This window comes from Arachis hypogaea, chromosome 3, assembly GCF_003086295.3.
Source record: "Arachis hypogaea cultivar Tifrunner chromosome 3, arahy.Tifrunner.gnm2.J5K5, whole genome shotgun sequence".
In the NCBI taxonomy this organism is placed as follows: domain Eukaryota; kingdom Viridiplantae; phylum Streptophyta; class Magnoliopsida; order Fabales; family Fabaceae; genus Arachis; species Arachis hypogaea.
In genome coordinates, this window is record NC_092038.1 from 24,074,370 (window position 1) to 24,094,534 (window position 20,165).

General features: G+C 35.8%; 1 long non-coding RNA gene and 1 pseudogene across 1 annotated transcript; one reads left to right on the forward strand and one right to left on the reverse strand.

Moving 5' to 3' along the window:
- Positions 1-7,904: 7,904 nt before the first annotated feature.
- LOC140183742 (uncharacterized) lies at positions 7,905-15,831 on the reverse strand. Its single transcript, XR_011879636.1, has 2 exons — positions 15,678-15,831; positions 7,905-8,678 (listed from the first exon to the last, which is right to left on the reverse strand). It is a non-coding gene; the product is annotated as an uncharacterized lncRNA (long non-coding RNA).
- LOC140183916 (uncharacterized) lies at positions 13,862-14,997 on the forward strand (annotated as a pseudogene).
- Positions 15,832-20,165: the final 4,334 nt, after the last annotated feature.

Genomic DNA, 20,165 nt, shown 5'->3' on the forward strand with positions numbered 1-20,165 from the left:
CATGTTGATTCTTGAACACAGCTACTTATGAGTCTTGGCCGTGGCCCTAAGCACTTTGTTTTCCAGTATTACCACCGGATACATAAATGCCACAGACACATGACTGGGTGAACCTTTTCAGATTGTGACTCAGCTTTGCTAGAGTCCCCAGTTAGAGGTGTCCAGAGCTCTTAAGCACACTCTTTTGCTTTGGATCACGAATTTAACCACTCAGTCTCAAGCTTTTCACTTGGACCTTCATGACACAAGCACATGGTTAGGAACAGCTTGATTTAGCCGCTTAGGCCTGGATTTGATTTCCTTGGGCCCTCCTATCCATTGATGCTCAAAGCCTTGGATCCTTTTTACCCTTGCCTTTTGGTTTTAAGGGCTATTGGCTTTTTCTGCTTGTTTTTTTCTTTTTCTTTCTATTTTTTTTGCCATTTTTTTTTGTTTTTTGCAAGCTTTTCTTTTTTTTCACTGCTTTTTCTTGCTTCAAGAATCAATTTTATGATTTTTCAGATTATCAATAACATTTCTCTTTGTTCATCATTCTTTCAAGAGCCAACAATTTTAACATTCATAAACAACAAGATAAAAAATATGCACTGTTCAAGCATTCATTCAGAAAACAAACAGTATTGTCACCACATCAATATAATTAAACTAAATTCAAGGATAAATTCGAAATTCATGTACTTCTTGTTCTTTTGAATTAAAACATTTTTCATTTAAGAGAGGTGAAGGATTAATGGATTTTATTCATAGCTTTAAGACATGGTTACTACATACTAATGATCATGAAGTAAAGACACAAAACATAGATAAACATACAACATAAAAACCGAAAAGCAGAAAGAAATAAGAACAAGGAATGAATCCACCTTAGTGGCATCTTCTTCTTGAAGGTCCAACAATGTCCTTAAGCTCTTCTATGTCCCTTCCGTGTCTTTGTTGCTCCTCCCTCATTGCTCTTTGATCTTCTCTTATTTCATGGAGAATGATGGAGTGCTCTTGATGTTCCACCCTTAATTGTCCCACATTGTAGCTCAAATCTTCCAAGGAAGTGTTGAGTTGTTCCCAATAGTTATTGGGAGGAAAGTGCATCCCTTGAGGCATCTCAGGGATTTCTTGATGATGAGCTTCCTCATGCATCTCTTGAGAACCGTGAAGGGTCTCTCTTGCTTGCTCCATCCTCTTCTTGGTGATGGGCTTATCCTCTTCAATGGAGATGTCTCCTTCTATGATAACTCCAGCTGAGTAACATAGATGGCAAATAAGGTGAGGAAAAGATAGCCTTGCCATGGTGGAGGGCTTGTCGGCTATTTTGTAGATTTCATTAGAGATGACCTCATGAACTTCTACTTCCTCTCCATTCATGATGCTATGAATCATGATGGCCCGATCCACAGTAACTTCAGATCGGTTGCTAGTGGGAATGATAGAGCATTGAATGAACTCCAACCATCCTCTAGCCACAGGCTTGAGGTCCAGTCTTCTTAGTTGAACTGGCTTGCCTTTGGAGTCTATTCTCCATTGAGCTCCTTCCACACATATGTCCATTAGGACTTGGTCCAGCCTTTGATTAAAGTTGACCCTTCTAGTGTAGGGGCGTTCATCTTCTTGCATCATGGGCAAGTGAAACGCCAACCTCACATTTTTCGGACTAAAATCTAAGTATTTCCCCCGAACCATTGTGAGATAATTCTTTGGATTCGGGTTCATACTTTGATCATGGTTCATAGTGATCCATGCATTGGCATAGAACTCTTGAACCATTAAGATTCCGACTTGTTGCATGGGGTTGGTTAAGACTTCCCAACCTCTTCTTCGGATCTCATGTCGGATCTTCGGATACTCATTTTTCTTGAGCTTGAAAGGGACCTCAGGGATCACCTTCTTCTTTGCCACAACATCATAGAAGTGGTCTTGATGGCTTTTGGAGATGAATCTTTCCATCTCCCATGACTCGGAGGGGGAAGCTTTTGTCTTCCCTTTTCCTTTTCCGGCCTTAGGTGCCATTGATGGTAGTGGAAAACAAAAAAGATTGTGCTTTGACCACACACCAAACTTAAAATATTGCTCGTCCTCGAGCAATAGAAGAAAGAAGAGAAGAAGAAGAAGAAGAGAATATGGAAGAGAGGGGGAGATGTGTATTCGGCCAAGGTATAGTAGAGGGGGGTAGTGTTGTGTGAAAATGAAGTAGAATGGAAGGGTATATATAGGGAGAGGGGAGAGTGTGTATTCGGCCATATAGGGTAGGAATGGGTGGGAAAATGGTTTTGAATTTTTGAAGGTAGGTGGGGTTTATGGGGAAGAGTGGATGGATGTGAATGGTGAATGGGGTGATTGGGAAGAGGAATTGAGGTGATTGGTGAAGAGTGTTGGGAAGTGTGACATGGGGAATAGTCATCACAAAAATAGGATTAGGAGGTAAGGTAGGAATATAGTAGGTGGGGATCCTGTGGGGTCCACAGATCTTGAGGTGATCCTGTGGGGTCCACAGATTCTGAGGTGTCAAGAAATTCCATCCCTGCACCAAATAGGCATGTAAAATGCCTTTGCACACCATTCTGGCGTTTAAACGCCCATTGGTGCACGTTCTGGGCGTTCAACGCCCATGTAAAGCATGTTTCTGGCGTTGAACGCCAGTTTCATGCTTGTTACTGGCGTTCAGCGCCAACTTTTCTTCTCTAGGCACATTCCTGGCGTTCAGCGCCAGAATGTAGCTTGTTTCTGGCGTTCAGCGCCAGAATGATGCTCTGTTCTGGCGTTGAACGCCGGCCAGATGCATCTTACTGGCGTTGAACGCCAGCCTGTGCGTCCTCCAGGGTGTACATTTTTTTTCTTCTGCTGTTTTTGATTCTGTTTTTAATTTTTATGATTTTTTCGTGACTCCTCATGATCATGTACCTAATAAAACACAAAATAACAATAAAATAAAAATTAGATAAATGAAATTGGGTTGCCTCCCAACAAGCGCTTCTTTAATGTCAATAGCTTGACAGTGGCTCTCATGGAGCCACAAGGTAATCAGGTCAATGTTGTATAGTCCCAACACCAAACTTAGAGTTTGGATATGGGATCTTAACACCAAACTTAGAGTTTGGTTGTGGCCTCACAACACCAAACTTAGAGTTTGACTGTGGGGGCTCTTCTTGACTCTGAACTGAGAGAAGCTCTTCATGCTTACTCTCTTTTGTCACAGAGGGATGGCCATGTGCTTTAAACACAAGGTAGTCCCCATTCAATTGAAGGACTAATTCACCTCTGTTAACATCTATCACAGCTTCTGCTGTGGCTAGGAAAGGTCTTCCAAGGATGATGCATTCATCCTCTTCCTTCCTAGTGTCTAAGATTATGAAATCAGCAGGGATGTAAAGGCCTTCAACCTTTACTAACACGTCCTCCACTATTCCATAAGCTTGTCTCAATGACTTGTCTGCCAATTGTAATGAGAACAAGGCAGGTTGTACCTCAATGATCCCCAGCTTCTCCATTACAGAGAGTGGCATAAGATTTATCCCTGACCCCAGATCACATAGAGCCTTTTCAAAGGTCATGGTGCCTATGGTGCAAGGTATTAAGAACTTGCCAGGATCTTGTTTCTTTTGAGGTAGAAATTGCTGAATCCAGGTATCCAGTTCACTAATGAGCAAGGGAGGTTCACTTTCCCAAGTCTCATTACCAAATAACTTGGCATTCAGCTTCATGATAGCTCCTAGATATTGAGCAACTTGCTCCCCAGTTACATCTTCATCCTCTTCAGAGGAAGAATAGTCTTCAAAGCTCATGAATGGCAGAAGGAGATTTAATGGAATCTCTATGGTCTCTGTATGAGCCTCAGATTCCTTTGGATCCTTAATAGGAAACTCCTTCTTGTTTGAAGGACGTCCCAGGAGGTCTTCCTCACTAGGATTTTTGTCCTCTTCCTCCCTTGTGCATTCGGCCACATTGATCAAATCAATGGCCTTGCACTCTCCTTTTGGATTCTCTTCTGTATTGCTTGAGAGAATACTGGGAGGAGTTTCAATGACTTTCTTACTCAGCTGGCCCACTTGTGCTTCCAGATTTCTGATGGAGGATCTTGTTTCATTCATGAAACTGAAAGTGGTCTTTGACAGATCAGAGAATATATTGGCTAAATTAGAAGTGTTTTGTTCAGAATTCTCTGTCTGTTGCTGAGAAGATGATGGATATGGCTTGCTATTGTTCAGCCTATTGTGTCCACCATTGTTAAAGCCTTGTTGAGGCTTTTGTTGATCCTTCCATGAGAAATTTGGATGATTTCTCCATGATGGATTATAGGTGTTTCCATAAGGTTCACCCATGTAATTAACCTCTGCCATGGCAGGGTTCTCAGGATCATAAGCTTCTTCAGAAGCTGCCTCTTTAGTACTGTTGGATGCAGGTTGCCATCCATTCAGACTTTGAGAGATCATGTTGACTTGCTGAGTCAACACTTTGTTCTGAGCCAATATGGCATTCAGAGCATCAAATTCAAGAACTCCTTTCTTTTGAGGTATTCCATTATTCACGGAATTTCTCTCAGAAGTGTACATGAATTGGTTGTTTGCAACCATGTCAATGAGTTCTTGAGCCTCTTCAGGCGTTTTCTTTAGGTGAATAGATCCACCTGCTGAATGATCCAATGACATTTTCGAAAATTCAGATAGACCATAATAGAATATATCTAATATGGTCCATTCTGAAAACATGTCAGATGGACATCTTTTGGTCAGCTGCTTGTATCTTTCCCAAGCTTCATAGAGGGATTCACCATCTTTTTGCTTGAAGGTTTGAACATCCACTCTCAGCTTGCTCAGCTTTTGAGGAGGAAAGAATTTATCCAAGAAGGCAGTGACCAGCTTATCCCAGGAGTCCAGGCTATCCTTAGGTTGTGAATCCAACCATATTCTAGCTCTGTCTCTTACAGCAAAAGGGAAAAGCATGAGTCTGTAGACTTCAGGATCAACTCCATTCATCTTCACAGTCTCACAGATCTGCAAGAACTCAGTTAAAAATTGGTAAGGATCTTCAGATGGAAGTCCATAAAACTTGCAGTTTTGTTGCATTAAGGCAACTAGCTGAGGTTTCAGCTCAAAGTTGTTGGCTCCAATAGCAGGAATGGAGATGCTTCTTCCATCAAACTTGGACGTTGGCTTTGTGAAGTCACCAAGTATTCTCCTTGCATTATTATTATTTTTGGCTGCCATCTCCTTCTCTTGTTCGAAATTTTCTGAAAGGTTACTTCTGGATTGTTGTAACTTAGCTTCTCTTAATTTTCTCTTCAGAGTCCTTTCAGGTTCTGGATCAATTTCAACAAGAGTGCCTTTATCCTTGTTCCTGCTCATATGAAAGAGAAGAAAACAAGAAAAGAAAGAGGAATCCTCTATGTCACAGTATAGAGATTCCTTTATGTTAGTAGAAAGAGAAGGGGGTAGAAGAAAGAAAGGTGAAGAATCCAAACACAAGGGATATATCGGGTTCAGATTTTTAGATGAAGAGAGGTGAAGAGAAGTGTTAGTAAATAAATAATTAAATAGAATAAGAGAAGAGAGGGAGTATTTCGAAAACAATTTTGAAAAAAGGGGTTAGTAATTTTCAAAAATCAGAGATAAGATAAGATTAAAACTAAAATTTAAAACAAAAAGAATCTTTTGAAAAAGAGAGAAGTATTTTCGAAAATTAGAGAGGGAAGAGTAGTTAGTTGGTTTTGAAAAAGATAAGAAACAAACAAAAAGTTAGTTAGTTGATTGAAAAAGATATCAAAATCAAATTTGAAAAAGATAAGAAGATAAGAAGTTAGATAAGATATTTTGAAATCAAATTTTTTTGAAAAAGATAAAATTTTGAAAAAGATATGATATAAAAGATAAGATAAAAAGTTATGATTAAAAAGATAAAAAAGATATTTTGAAAAAGATTTGATTTTAAAATTAAAATTAATTACTTGACTAACAAGAAACTAAAAGATAAAATTCTAGAATTTAAAGATTGAATATTTCTTAACAAGAAAGTAACAAACTTCAAATTTTTGAATCAATCACATTACTTGTTAGCTAATTTTCGAAAATATGATGTAAAAGATAAGAAAAAGATTTTGAAAAATATTTAAAAAAATTTCGAAAATTAATAAGAAAAAAGGAAAAGATTTAATTTTTGAAAAAGTTTTGAAAAGATAAGATTTTTAAAATTGAAAATTTGACTTGACTTGTAAGAAACAACTAATTTTTAAAATTTTTGACTAAGTCAACTCAAATTTTCGAAAATTAGGAGATAAAAAAGGAAAAGATATATATTTTTTTTATTTTTGAATTTTTTTATGATGAGAGAGAAAAACACAAAAATGACCCAAAACATGAAAATTTTGGATCAAAACACAAGATACATGCAAGAACACTATGAATGTTAAGATGAACACCAAGAACACTTTGAAGATCATGATGAACATCAAGAACATAATTTTGAAAAATTTTTGATGCAAAAAAAACATGCAAGACACCAAACTTAGAAATTTTTAATGCTTGGAAAATATGAATGCAAAAATGCACATGAAAAACAACAAAAGACACAAAACAAGAAATCATCAAGATCAAACAAGAAGACTTACCAAGAACAGCTTGAAGATCATGAAGAACACCATGAATGCATGAATTTTCGAAAAATGCAAGAAAATTTTTTAAAGCATGCAATTGACACCAAACTTAAAAATTAACACAAGACTCAAACAAGAAACACAAAATATTTTTTATTTTTATGATTTTCTAATTTTTTTGTATTTTTATTTTAATTTTTTCGAAAAACATGGTTAGAAAAACAAAAAAGAAAAGAAAAATTTTGAAAAAGATTTTTGAAAAGAAAATTACCTAATCTGAGCAACAAGATGAACCGTCAGTTGTCCATACTCGAACAATCCCCGGCAACGGCGCCAAAAACTTGGTGGACGAAATTGTGATCAACAATAATGGCTCTTTAGCATGTGCACAAAAACATTAACTCAGCACTTTCTTTCCACAATCTCGTTCAACTAACCAGCAAGTGTACTGGGTCGTCCAAGTAATAAACCTTACGTGAGTAAGGGTCGATCCCACAGAGATTGTTGGTATGAAGCAAGCTATGGTCACCTTGTAAATCTCAGTTAGACAGATCAAATGGTTTTGGGTTTCGAAAATTAATAATAAATAGAAAATAAAAGGGATAGAAATACTTATGTAACTCAATAGTGGAAATTTCAGATAGGCGTGTGAAGATGCTGTGCTCCTCTTGTATCTCTATTTTCTTATTACATTCATCCAATCCTTCCTACTCCTTTCCATGGCAAGCTGTATGTAGGGCATCACCGTTATCAATGGCTACATCCCATCCTCTCAGTGAAAACGTTCCTATGCTTTGTCACAGCACGGCTAATCATCTGTCGGTTCTCAATCAGGTTGGAATAGAATCCCTTGATTTTTTTTGCGCTTGTCATCACGCCCAGCCTTCAGGAGTTTGAAGCTCGTCACAGTCATTCAATCACAGAATCCTACTCGGAATACCATAGACAAGGTTTAGACTTTCCGGATCCTCATGAATGCCGCCATCCATCTAGCTTATACCACGAAGATTCTGTTGGGAAATCTAAGAGATATGCGCCCGGCCTAGAGTAGAACGGAGGTGGTTGTCAATCACGCGCGTTCATAGGTGAGAATGATGATGAGTGTCACGGATCATCACATTCATCAAAGTGTTGTGCAACGTATATCTTGGAATAAGAATAAAAGAGAATTGAATAGAAAGTAATAATAATTGTATTGAAACTTGAGGTACAGCAGAGCTCCACACCCTTAATCTATGATGTGCAGAAACTCCATTGTTGAAAATACATAAGTAAAAGGTTCAGGCATGACCGAATGGCCAGCCCTCTCCATGATCAAGAGACCGAATAGTCAAAAGATTCAACTGTCAAAAGATGTCTAATACAATAGTAACTTATCCTATTTATACTAGACTAGCTACTAGGGTTTACATGAGTAAGTATTTGATGCATAAATTCACTTTCGGGGCCCACTTGGTGTATGTTTGGGCTGAGCTTGATCTATCCACGAGCTGAGGCTTTTCTTGGAGTTGAACTCCAAGTTATAACGTATTTTGGGCGTTCAACTCCGGATCATGACGTTTTTCTGGCGTTTAACTCCAGACAGCAGCATGTACTTGGCGTTCAACGCCAAGTTACGTCGTCAATTCCCGAATAAAGTAGGGACTATTATATATTTCTGGAAAGCTCTGGATGTCTACTTTCCAACGCCGTTGAGAGCGCGCCAATTGGAGTTCTGTAGCTCCAGAAAACCCATTTCGAGTGCAGGGAGGTCAGATTCCAACAGCATCAGCAGTCCTTTTGTCAGCCTTTTTCAGAGTTTTGCTCAAATCCCTCAATTTCAGCCAGAAATTACCTGAAATCACAGAAAAATACACAAACTCATAGTAAAGTCCAGAAATGTGAATTTAACATAAAAACTAATGAAAACATTCCTGAAAGTAGCTTAAACTTACTAAAAACTACCTAAAAATAATTCCAAAAAGCATATAAATTATCCGCTCATCATTGACCAAGACCAGTCTTGCAGCAAAGTGGTGCCCTTCGGTTGATTCTTCTTTTGACCGATCAACGTTGTTGTGCGAGACTATTGCCAAGAGGATCTTCCCTCGCAATGGTAACCCTGAATATGAAGGAATCGAGGAAGCGTGTTAGATAATTAAATCAAGAATATCTAAGAGAGTAGTACAACTATACCATACTAGAACTATCATGAAATTAGAAGTTACAAGAATTATAAGTGATGAAACTAGAAGCTAGAAGAATCACAAGTCAAACTTTATCTCCTAGTCAAAATTGAAGGCTACAAATCAAGTTGGAAGAATCATGAACAAGTTGTACTCATCACCTCCATACTAGAAGAATGATGAATCATGAATTGAAAGCTTCAAGATTGATGACTAAGAATTTGAAACAAAATTGAACAAGAAATTTGACTAGTAAAATTTCTACTTGTTTCTTGAATCATTACAACTAGTGCTTAGTTGTTATAAAAATTACTATTTTATTATGAAAGCTTGCCTATATAAAGGCTTCATATGTATGTTGTTAATTATCTCTCCATGAATCAAAATACTTAGTGTTTGTTTCAAAAAAATTCTCTCCTTATTATTATGAGTGTTAGTGAGTTTGAAAGATGAAAAATATGATAGCGTCGTTTATATGAGTGAGTGATCCTAGGGCCAATTAAGTGTGGGTATTTTACTTACAATTGGTATCAGAGCTGGTTAATCCAGCGCCTGGTGTTTGAGAGTTTGTGAGGTGTGAGTGAGTTCTCACATAGTTGTTTATTCATAGAGTCAGTATGGCAAACACTTTCAATATTGTGTGGTCCGGTCCCTAGTTAGCTGGGAAACTTGATTATAGTTATTGGGAGACTTTGATGTCCACCCATTTGAAGGCCCGGAACCTGTGGAATTTCATTAAACCAGGTTTGCAAGAAGGAGCAGATGCTGCCCAACAAAGGAGAGATAAATTGGCGCTATCTCAAATTCATCAAGGAGTAGATTATACGGTATTTGGCAAAATAGCAAATGCCAAAAGTGCAAAGAAAGCATGGAACACGTTGAAGCTGTCATACAAAGGCGTAGATAAAGCTCAGAAAGCAAATCTACAGTCTTTAAGAAGAGAATATGAAAGGTACGAGATGTCTAGCTCAGAAACCGTTGAGCAATATTTTACTCGTGTTACAGATCTTGTCAATAAGATGAGAGTCTATGGAGAAGATATGCCCGATAGTAAAATGGTGGAGAAAATTCTTCGCACCATGCCGATGAAGTATGACCATGTGGTGACTACGATACTAGAGTCCCACAATATGGATACTATGACGATTGCAGAGTTGCAAGGAACCATGGAAAGCCACATCAGTAGAATATTAAAGAAGTCAGAAAAATCAACCGAGGAAGCCCTGAAAAGTCGAGTGAATTTCAACAACGTTGCAGAATCAAGCCGTACACAAGAAGGACGAGGTCGTGGTTTTAATTTTCACAGTAGAGGCAGAGGAAGTTTTAGAGGTAGAGGTCGTGGCAATTACAACCAAGGAAGTTACAACAATTTTACACCACCTAATCAAGGAAGAGGTGGAACGAATTTCAGGCTTGTCAACCGAGGAAGAGGTCGAGGCAATTTTTATCAAGAAAGAACCAATTTCAACTGTTTTCATTGTGGAAAGTATGGACACAAAGTAGCAGATTGTAGATTCAAAATGGTGAATAACAATCAAGCACACGTTGCAGCAAATCAGCATCAAAACACTGATGATAATCCGGGTACTCAGACTTTATTTTTTACAAGTAATTCATGTGCTGAAGATGAAAATATATGGTACTTGGATAATGCTTGCAGTAATCATATGTCTGGTAGAAAGGAGTTATTTTCTTCAATAGATGATTCAGTTAAACTATTATTGAAGTTTGGTAATAGTACAAAGATCCCTATTGAAGGAAAAAGGGCACATACCAATTAGATTGAAAGATGGTTCTCTGAGTTATATTTCTGATGTTTTCTATGCTCCTGAACTTGATTACAATTTACTGAGTATGGTGCAATTATCTGAGAAGGGATATAAGATGATAACTTATCGTGGATATTGCACTGTATTTGACAACAATGGAAGGTTCATTGATAAAGCAAAGATGACTTCAAACAGAATGTTTCCGTTAAAAATTCAACATGTTAATCCCTCTTGCATGAGTTCTGTGATACTTAATGATAACTGGTTGTGGCATATGCGGTTTGGACACTTTCATTTTTCTGGCCTAAACTACCTGTCAAGAAAAGGACTTGTTTCTGGTCTACCACGGATTCATATTCCCAATTGTGTTTGTGAGATTTGTCAACTGGGAAAGAAGCACAGAGATCCATTCCCTACAGGAAAGTCTTGGAGAGCTAGAACATTACTTGAAATTGTGCATTCAAATCTTTGTTTTGTAGAAGTTCCAAGTAATGGTGGTAGCAGGTACTTTATCACTTTTATTGATGATTTTAGTAGATATACATGGGTATACTTTCTGAAGCAAAAATCAGAAGCATGTGATGTCTTTAAGACATTCAAGGCGTTTGTCGAAAAATAAAGTGGCTGTAAAATCAAAATTCTCAGAACAGATAGAGGAACAGAATATCTTACATGTTCAAAATACTTTAAGCAACACGGAATTCAACACCAACTAACAACTAGATACACTCCTCAACAAAATGGAATTGCTGAAAGAAAGAATAGAACCATCATGGATATGGTCAGATGCATGCTCAAGTCAAAATAAATGTCTAAAGAGTTTTGGGCAGAAGCAGTCGCAACAGCAGTTCATATTTTAAACAGGTGTCCAACAAAAAGTGTTCGTGATAAAACTCCAGAGGAAGCTTGGAGTGGAAAGCGGCCTTCCATTCATCATTTCAGAGTCTTTGGGTGCATCGCTTATGCCCACGTACCAGATCAATTAAGGAAGAAGTTAGATGATAAAGGCGAGAAGTGTATCTTTATTGGCTATAGCACAGACTCAAAAGCATACAAGTTGTACAATCCAAAAACAAAGAAAGTGATCATCAGCAGAGACGTGACGTTTGACGAGAAAGCCATGTGGGACTGGAACACAAAGACAGAAAAGCAGTCGATTGTAATTTCAAATAAATGTGATGATAATGAAGAAAGACAACCAGACACAACCGAACAACCAGAATCATCTAGAAGACCTCAAAGAGAGAGGAGACTACCTACTAGATTAGCAGATTATGAAGTTGGCAATGACAACGATCCGTCCAATGAATAAATCATAAACTTTGCTCTATTTTCAGATTGTGAGCCATTGAACTTTGAAGAAGCCTTTAAATACAACAATTGGAAGAAAGCAATGGATGAGGAGATTCACGCCATTGAGAAGAATGACACATGGGAGCTGACAGATTTACCAGCAGATAAGAAGCCGATTGGAGTAAAGTGGGTTTACAAGACTAAGTACAAACCTAGTGGTGAAGTTGATCGTTTCAAAGCAAGATTAGTTGCAAAAGGATACAAACAAAAACCAGGTATCGACTACTTTGAAGTATTTGTTGCTAGATTAGATACTATTTGTATGATTATTTCACTCTCGGCTCAAAATAAGTGGAAGATACATCAAATGGATGTTAAGTCTGCATTTCTAAATGACACTTTAGAAGAAGAAGTGTATGTTGAGCAACCTGTAGGATATGAAGTTCTTGGAAAAGAAGATAAAGTTTATAAATTGAAGAAAGCTTTGTACGGATTAAAGCAAGCACCGAAAGCATGGTACAAGAAGATTGATTCTTATTTAATTGAGAATGGTTTCAGAAGATATCCATTTGAGCATACTCTTTATATCAAGTTCGTTGAAAATGGAGATATCTTGATCGTGTGTCTTTATGTTGATGATTTGATCTTTACTGGGAACAATTTGAAGATAATTGCAGAATTCAGGGAGGCTATGATAAAGCACTTTGAAATGACAGATATGGGCTTGATGTCTTACTTTCTTGGCATTGAAGTAGTTCAAAAAGATGGTAGAATTTTCATTTCTCAAAAGAAATATGCAAATGATATTTTGAAGAAATTTCAGATGGAGCACTCAAAACCAGTTTCTACTCCAGTCGAAGAGAAGTTCAAATTGTTGAGAGAAGATAAAGGAAGAGCAGTAAATCCCACATACTACAAAAGCTTGATTGGAAGTCTGAGATACTTGACTGCGACTAGACCAGATATTGTGTTTGGAGTTGGTTTGCTTAGCAGATTTATGGAGGAGCCTTGTATCAACCATTTGCAAGCGGCAAAGAGAATTCTTCGATATATCAAAGGTACTTTAAATGATGGAATTTATTATGAGAATACTAATGAAGTAAATCTTGTTGGCTACACTGATAGTGATTGGGCCGGAGATATAGAAACAAGAAAAGTACTTCAGGGTTTGTATTTCATCTTGGTTCTGGTGCAATTTCATGGTCGTCAAAGAAACAACCAGTAGTAGCACTATCTATAGCAGAAGCAGAATATATAGCAGCAGCAAGTTGTACAACACAAGCAGTTTGGCTAAGAAGAATTCTTGAGGAGTTAAACGAGAAACAAAGTACTCCAACAACAATATTTTGTGATAACAAGTCAGCTATTGCACTTTGCAAAAATCCAGTATTCCATGGAAGATCGAAGCATATTGATATTCGATTTCACAAAATTAGAGAATTGGTGAATGAGAAAGAAGTTTTGATTGAGTACTGTCCCACTGAAGACCAAGTTGCAGATATCTTTACAAAACCATTGAAAACAGAAGTATTTAACAAGTTGAAGAAGATGCTTGGAATGATAAACTCTACAAGCTTGATTTAAGGGAGGCAATGTTAGATAATTAAATTAAGAATATCTAAGAGAGTAGTACAACTATACCATACTAGAACTATCATAAAATTAGAAGTTACAAGAATTATAAGTGATGAAACTAGAAGCTAGAAGAATCACAAGTCAAACTTTATCTCCTAGTCAAAATTGAAGGCTACAAATCAAGTTGGAAGAATCATGAACAAGTTGTACTCATCACCTCCATACTAAAAGAATGATGAATCATGAATTGGAAGCTTCAAGATTGATGACTAAGAATTTGAAACAAAATTGAACAAGGAATTTGACTAGTAAAATTTCTACTTGTTTCTTGAATTATTACAACTAGTGCTTAGTTGTTATAAAAATTACTATTTTATTATGAAGGCTTGCCTGTATAAAAGCTTCATATGTATGTTGTTAATTATCTCTCCATGAATCAAAATACTTAGTGTTTGTTTCAAAAAAATTCTATCCTTATTATTATGAGTGTTAGTGAGTTTGAAAGATGAAAAATATAATAGTGTCGTTTATATGAGTGAGTGATTTTAGGACCAATTAAGTGTGTATTTTACTTACAAAGCGCATTATGCTTACAGGGTCCGCGATAGGTTGAGGAAACACGTTCTTGTCCCTCTGAGGAAGGTTCTAGAACTTCCCGAGGTTTTCATGGGTGCGAACCGTTGGGATTCAATCCCGTACAAGAGAGTCGCCTCCGTGGCCATGAAGTTATATAAGAAGTTCTTAAAGCATGACAAAGAAAGGTTTGAGAAGTACCTCGAGGACGTGAAGTCAGGGAAGACTACCATTGCAGCCGGCGCTTTACTTCCTCACGAGATTATCTTTGGGGGACGGAGATGGCGGTGAGGTGGCAGAGCTACAGTGGAGCAGAATGGTGAGTGACATGCTCAGTAAAGGTAAGACGAAGAACTGTTTGGCTGTGTGATGTTTCTGGGAGCATGGATGGGGTCCCCATGGAGTTTTCTGTGGCATTGGGACTATTGGTGTCTGAATTGAATGAGGAACCATGGAAGGGAAAGGTTATCACATTCAGCGAGGAACCTAAGCTTCATTTGATTGAAGGCAAAGATCTTCGTTCCAAGGCTGAGTTTATTAGGGAGATGGAGTGGGGAGGGAACACAGATTTTCAGGCTGTATTTGATCGCATTTTAGAGGTGGCTGTGAATGGAAAATTGAAAGCAGATCAGATGATTAAGAGGGTATTTGTGTTCAGTGACATGGAGTTCGATCAAGCATCCGCAAACCCTTGGGAGACTGACTACCAAGCAATTATTAGAAAATATAGTGAGAAAGGTTATGGCTCTGCCGTTCCTCAGATTGTTTTCTGGAATCTAAGGGATTCGAGGGCCACTCCGGTGCCATCCACCCAGCAAGGAGTGGCGCTCGTGAGCGGGTTCTCTAAGAATCTGTTGAGCTTGTTCATGGACAATGATGGCGAAATAAGTCCTGAAGCTGCCATGGAAACTGCAATTGCTGGCCCGGAGTATCAGAAACTTGTTGTGCTAGATTAATTTCGTACCTTAAATAGAGTTTTCTTGATAATTGCAGATGAGCAGTTGAATTAAATAAAATGAATTATCCTTAACTACCTTTCCTTGTAGATGCTTGGTGTGTGTTTTCAATTGTGTTTATTGATGTTGCTATTGCTGTAGGTCATAATCTCGATAATATTTTTCATTCAGTTAATACTGATGGATTCATATATCGTACTAATCCTAGTGTCCAAAGATTACTTCGATTATATCAGCCTTGAACCTTATCTGGAGGTTATTACTTGAATGCAAATCACTTGCAGATTATTGATATTTGAGATACTACAACATCTGATGTATTGATATATGTTGTCTGTTATGTTGGGAGCTAGCAAGCAGAAGAGTAGCATTGGGTAAGAAGTCCAATGTCTAATTTTGAACTTTTAATATAGAAGCAGCTATTATTTGCTTTTCCTAATCTGAACTTGTTCATATGGCACAGCTTTTGTTTCTATATTCTACATTTGGTGCTTTTATGTTACTTGTGTCTTTACAAGCAATCATACTATGTGTTCTGATTTGTTTCAGATGTTTGACAAATATGTGATTCTGGCCAAACTCCTATTCAAGGGGAAATAATATAAAGTTTGGGGAATGATATTTTATATTAAATGTAGGTTATTTATGAAAAAAGGAGGAGGAAAAGATAGACACTAATCTTAGTACACTTGTTATGCAAGAAAAAGTTTGGTATTAATTATAAAATCATTTTCTGTGTTGGAATATAAAATCTTAATTAATTAATTACCTGGGTCAATGTTAGCAATGATCGTATTTTCACCAAATCTTCCCTTTGGCCATGCTGAGTTCTTGTCATTTCTGTGTAGTCCGAGAAATTTCCATGACCGGGTTGTGTGCAATTTGTGCTCCTTGGTCAAGAACACAGACACCACATTCGGTATTTCTGCCCCGATTATTCCAAACATTTATCATTAATTAATTAAGTGTCAACTTATTTTAAACAAAATTGAGATAAATTGACTAGGTAATTACTAATTATTACTACTTACTAATTAATTAAGTGTCAACTTATTTCAAAGTAAGGCACGGAACATTGATGAAGATGGCACCATGACTTGCAGAGGAAGACGACGATGTTGAACGTTGTTCCTGTTCCTGAATCTGCTTCTCTAAGCTGCTTCCTTTTTGTTTTCCTCTTTATAAGTTGAATCCTCAAGTTTTTTATTATCCCCTTTTATCTATTTTCACCCCTCAATTATTTTTTTAAATTTTCCGTTCTAAACCCTCAAATTGATTCTGCCTGCTGCTTAGTTTATATTAATATTATTTATGTCAATTTGATATTAGTTTTAATCTTTAATATTGATTGTTATAATATGGATAAATAATTTCATGTTATTATTGATAAATTATTAGTAGTTAGTGGTTTAGATTTTATTTTTCTTTTTAATCTTGTAGTAGTTTTATTTATTTTTTGTAGATTATTTTAGTATTTATTTGTATACAGTTTATATATTTTTTTTATGTTTCCCCATTTCTGCCATTTGCCACAACGCCATCTGCTATGACCTCATGGCGGATTTTTACCCTTTCTACCCTGAGTTGCCATTCGCCATCAAAAACTATGATTAGAATTTAAGCCTGCCTCTCACTTCCCATTTGTTAGAGTAATGCTACAGGCCAACACAATTTATTATTTTTGGCCAGTCGTTAGCCAACAATATTTAAAGATATTAGTTAAAAGAATGGTGTTGTGTTATTAAACTAAGGTTGCATTTGGAAGGAAGACTGAGATTGAGAGATAGAAATTAAGAGACAGAGATTTAATTAAATTTTTGTATTGTGTTCGGTATAAAATATTGAACTGAGTTGTCTCAGTATCATATTTGGTTTAAGATAAATATGGAGACCGATGGATAGATTTGGAATTCGAAAAGTTAAATGAGAGTATTTTTGAAACGAAATATTATTAAAGTTTTAGTCTCCCTTTTTACGAAGAGACTGAAATTTTGTGTCTCGAGAATGAAATTTTAGTTCCAATCTCTGATCACCAAACATAATACTCAGTCTCAGTCCGAAACAAATGCAACCTAAAGGTGTTGGGCTGCTAGCTAAAGGTGCTCGCCAATATACATTAAAATTGCTGTCCCTTGAGCTTTTCTCTTTTTGTTAATAAACATTTGTTCCCTGCATATTTATCTTTACCTTTCAATTGACATATATGTTCTATAAGTCATATTGCATCCTTAAACTGAGCAGGGTATTATTGTTAATTTTTGCACACTGCTTCAGTAACTTCCATAAGGTGGTCAAAGGAGATCTACGTGTAAACAGTCTCACTGTATACATGATACACGATAGGGCGCAATAGCGTCATTTGATCCATGTAGCAGACCCATCTATTGTTGTTGTTGTAACCTGCCGGTGGCAATGGCTTCACTTACAAGTGTGCATAAATCAATTAAAATATTTGCTTGTTTCTGATTAATTTGTAGTAGTTGTTGTTGTAACTTGCTGGTGGCAATGGCTTCACTTACAAGTGTGCATAAATAAATTAAAATATTTGATTGTTTCTGATTAATTTGTTGTTTATGACATAAATTTACCGTCCTAGTATATGCTTGCAACTTATTATTGTGATTTTCCGGTTTTTTCAATCAAATTAATTGCTATGGATAAGTGATGTGAACTTGTATCTTCCCTTTTGATCATGGAAGAACCAGTTTTAGCATTTAAACTGTAGTCAGTGGAGTTTTTGGCTTTTATATAGACATGTTATTAGTGCTAAATCATGGCAAGACTTTTGATGTTCTAGTTTAATGTGCTTTTTAGTTCATTGGAACCCCTCATTGGATGTCTCCAGAAGTTATTCAGGAAAGTCGCTATGATGGAAAGGTATTGTACTTTAATTTTGTGAAGCTGGTTTTCATCGTGATGCATCTGTATTTCATACTGTTGCATTTTCTACTCTTGATTTATTGCTTAAATGCTTGATTATTATATAATATTGGTAAAGTGGATGGACGGATTATTTAGTTTTCTTGTTACTTTTTCAGAATCATACAGACACATTAATAGTTTCCAGGGAATTAGTCATATAGGAACTCATTATTTACTATTTATGATAACAGTTCATTAGTTGTTGAAGAGTATTATTCTTTGAAGGCATATATATAAGAAATTGTAATATATTGTGTGCAAAATAACGAAGAGTTAGTTGCCTATCACTTTTTACTCAAGGTTGCAAGTATGAGTCTGGTAGAGAGGATGAAGATCAAGTAACAAACCATCTGACAGAGAGAATGAAGATCAAATGATCAACCACTATCACCTTGCAATTTATATAAACCATTGATAATGCTGATTATATGGTACATATTTGGAAATACTGATATATAAAGAGGAATCTAGGTCGTTTATGTTGTTAGTTTCCAAGCTGGCTTACTGGTTTTTCAAGAAATCAATAGTATTTTGATTCAACAGTTTCTGTTTATAGAATAATTAATTAGTGTCAAGATAAATAGCACTTTCTCTCTTTTTTAATATTGGGCATGGCTATACATAATATCATTTTATTTATGGGCAGTGCTACGGTGATGAAATGAAGAATTTTCTTTTCATGCTGAAACAAGGTGGAATGGATGGATATTGGATGCGTGTAAACATGTTTCCCAGGACAAAACATATCTGACGGAAGCAGAGAGACAACAGGCTTTAAGTTGTCAAAGTGATTAATAAGTTAGGTAGTAGATTATGTTAATTAGTGTGGTTAAATGTTTGGGCCAATTTGATTTGAAGTCCAAAAATTTTTTTGAAGGTGTGTTATTCGTTGAAGAAAAATAGATTCGGATGCTATATTGCTCTCTGGGCTTAGTCCCAACAATAATAATAATAATAATAATAATATTCTTAAATAAAGAAATACTGAGAATATTAAAAAAATTATACAATATTTTTTTGTTTGACATTCTAAAATTTATTATTATAATTCTTGTTCATCGTTTATTATTATAATTTGTTATAATATGTATTATTGTTTCTATTGAAATTGATAAATCAATTAAGAAATTAATCCTAAACAAAAATAAAAACATAATTAGTAAAAAGCTAGAATCCAAAACAGTAAACAAGTTAGGATTATTGAGAGTATTCATAGAAACTGAAAAAATACATTATTTTATATGTTATTTTCAATTTAATAAATAAATATTAACTTTTAATCAAAAAATTATAACAAACTAATATATAGTTTTATAAGAAATATTATATAAAAAATATACTAAAAGAAGTATAAAAAAAGATTAAATATACTTAAAAATAATATTATATTTTTTTAGTAATTAACTAATTATCTATCTAAAAGTGATATTAACCAATATTATACAAACAATTTCATTTTATCAAAATCAATTTTAATATAAAATTGCCAAACATAATTATGTTGGTACAAACTCACTTCTATTCAAAATCAATTTTACAAAATCACTTTCTTTCAAATTCCAGTTTAACCAACTCTAACCCAAACACACACTTTGTCGTTCAATTTATTCGCAATGTATGAGCATATTTTAATATCCCTTTTATACAAGGTTACAAAAATCGAACCACTAAATGAACCGATAGAGTGAGCAGTTCTACGATTTATTAATCTATTCATACTCTAAGTGGGATTCAAACAGTTTATTTATATATTACATACAATTATAAAAAATGAAGAAGTCCTTTTTAAATTTGTACATTTAATAAATTTTCAACTAAATAAACTATCTAAAAATTACATCTAAAAAATTATAACTTCGGTCATCAAAAATTTAAGTTTAAATCCTTTAAAAAATCTTATCAGGTACATATTGTCAAATAAATTAAATTTCGTGTCGTACTTATTGGCGTTATTGTATAGTGTAATATCTTAAAATCAACTTTATAATTCTAAGAAATTCAACACCGTACCAGCAACCATTAAGAAGAATACTCCAACATTAACCAAAAAATCAGGAAAAACAAATGTAGCAGCACCATATTTTCTATGGCGACGGAGTTTAACGGCGACAGATAGTAACGCTCAAACTGTGCTTTGAGGGATACTAGGAAGCCAAGAACGTGACACTAATGTTGGTGGTAGCGGCGCTGGAAGTGAAAGGGGTGGTGGCAGCGTGAAACTCAGACGGAGATACAAAGGGGTTTTAGGAATTTCTTCTGACAGAAAGGGGATAGTTGGGCTGTCTTATGGGGGGTTTGTTTTTTTTTTTTTACACCTTTAAAAACCATAAAAAAA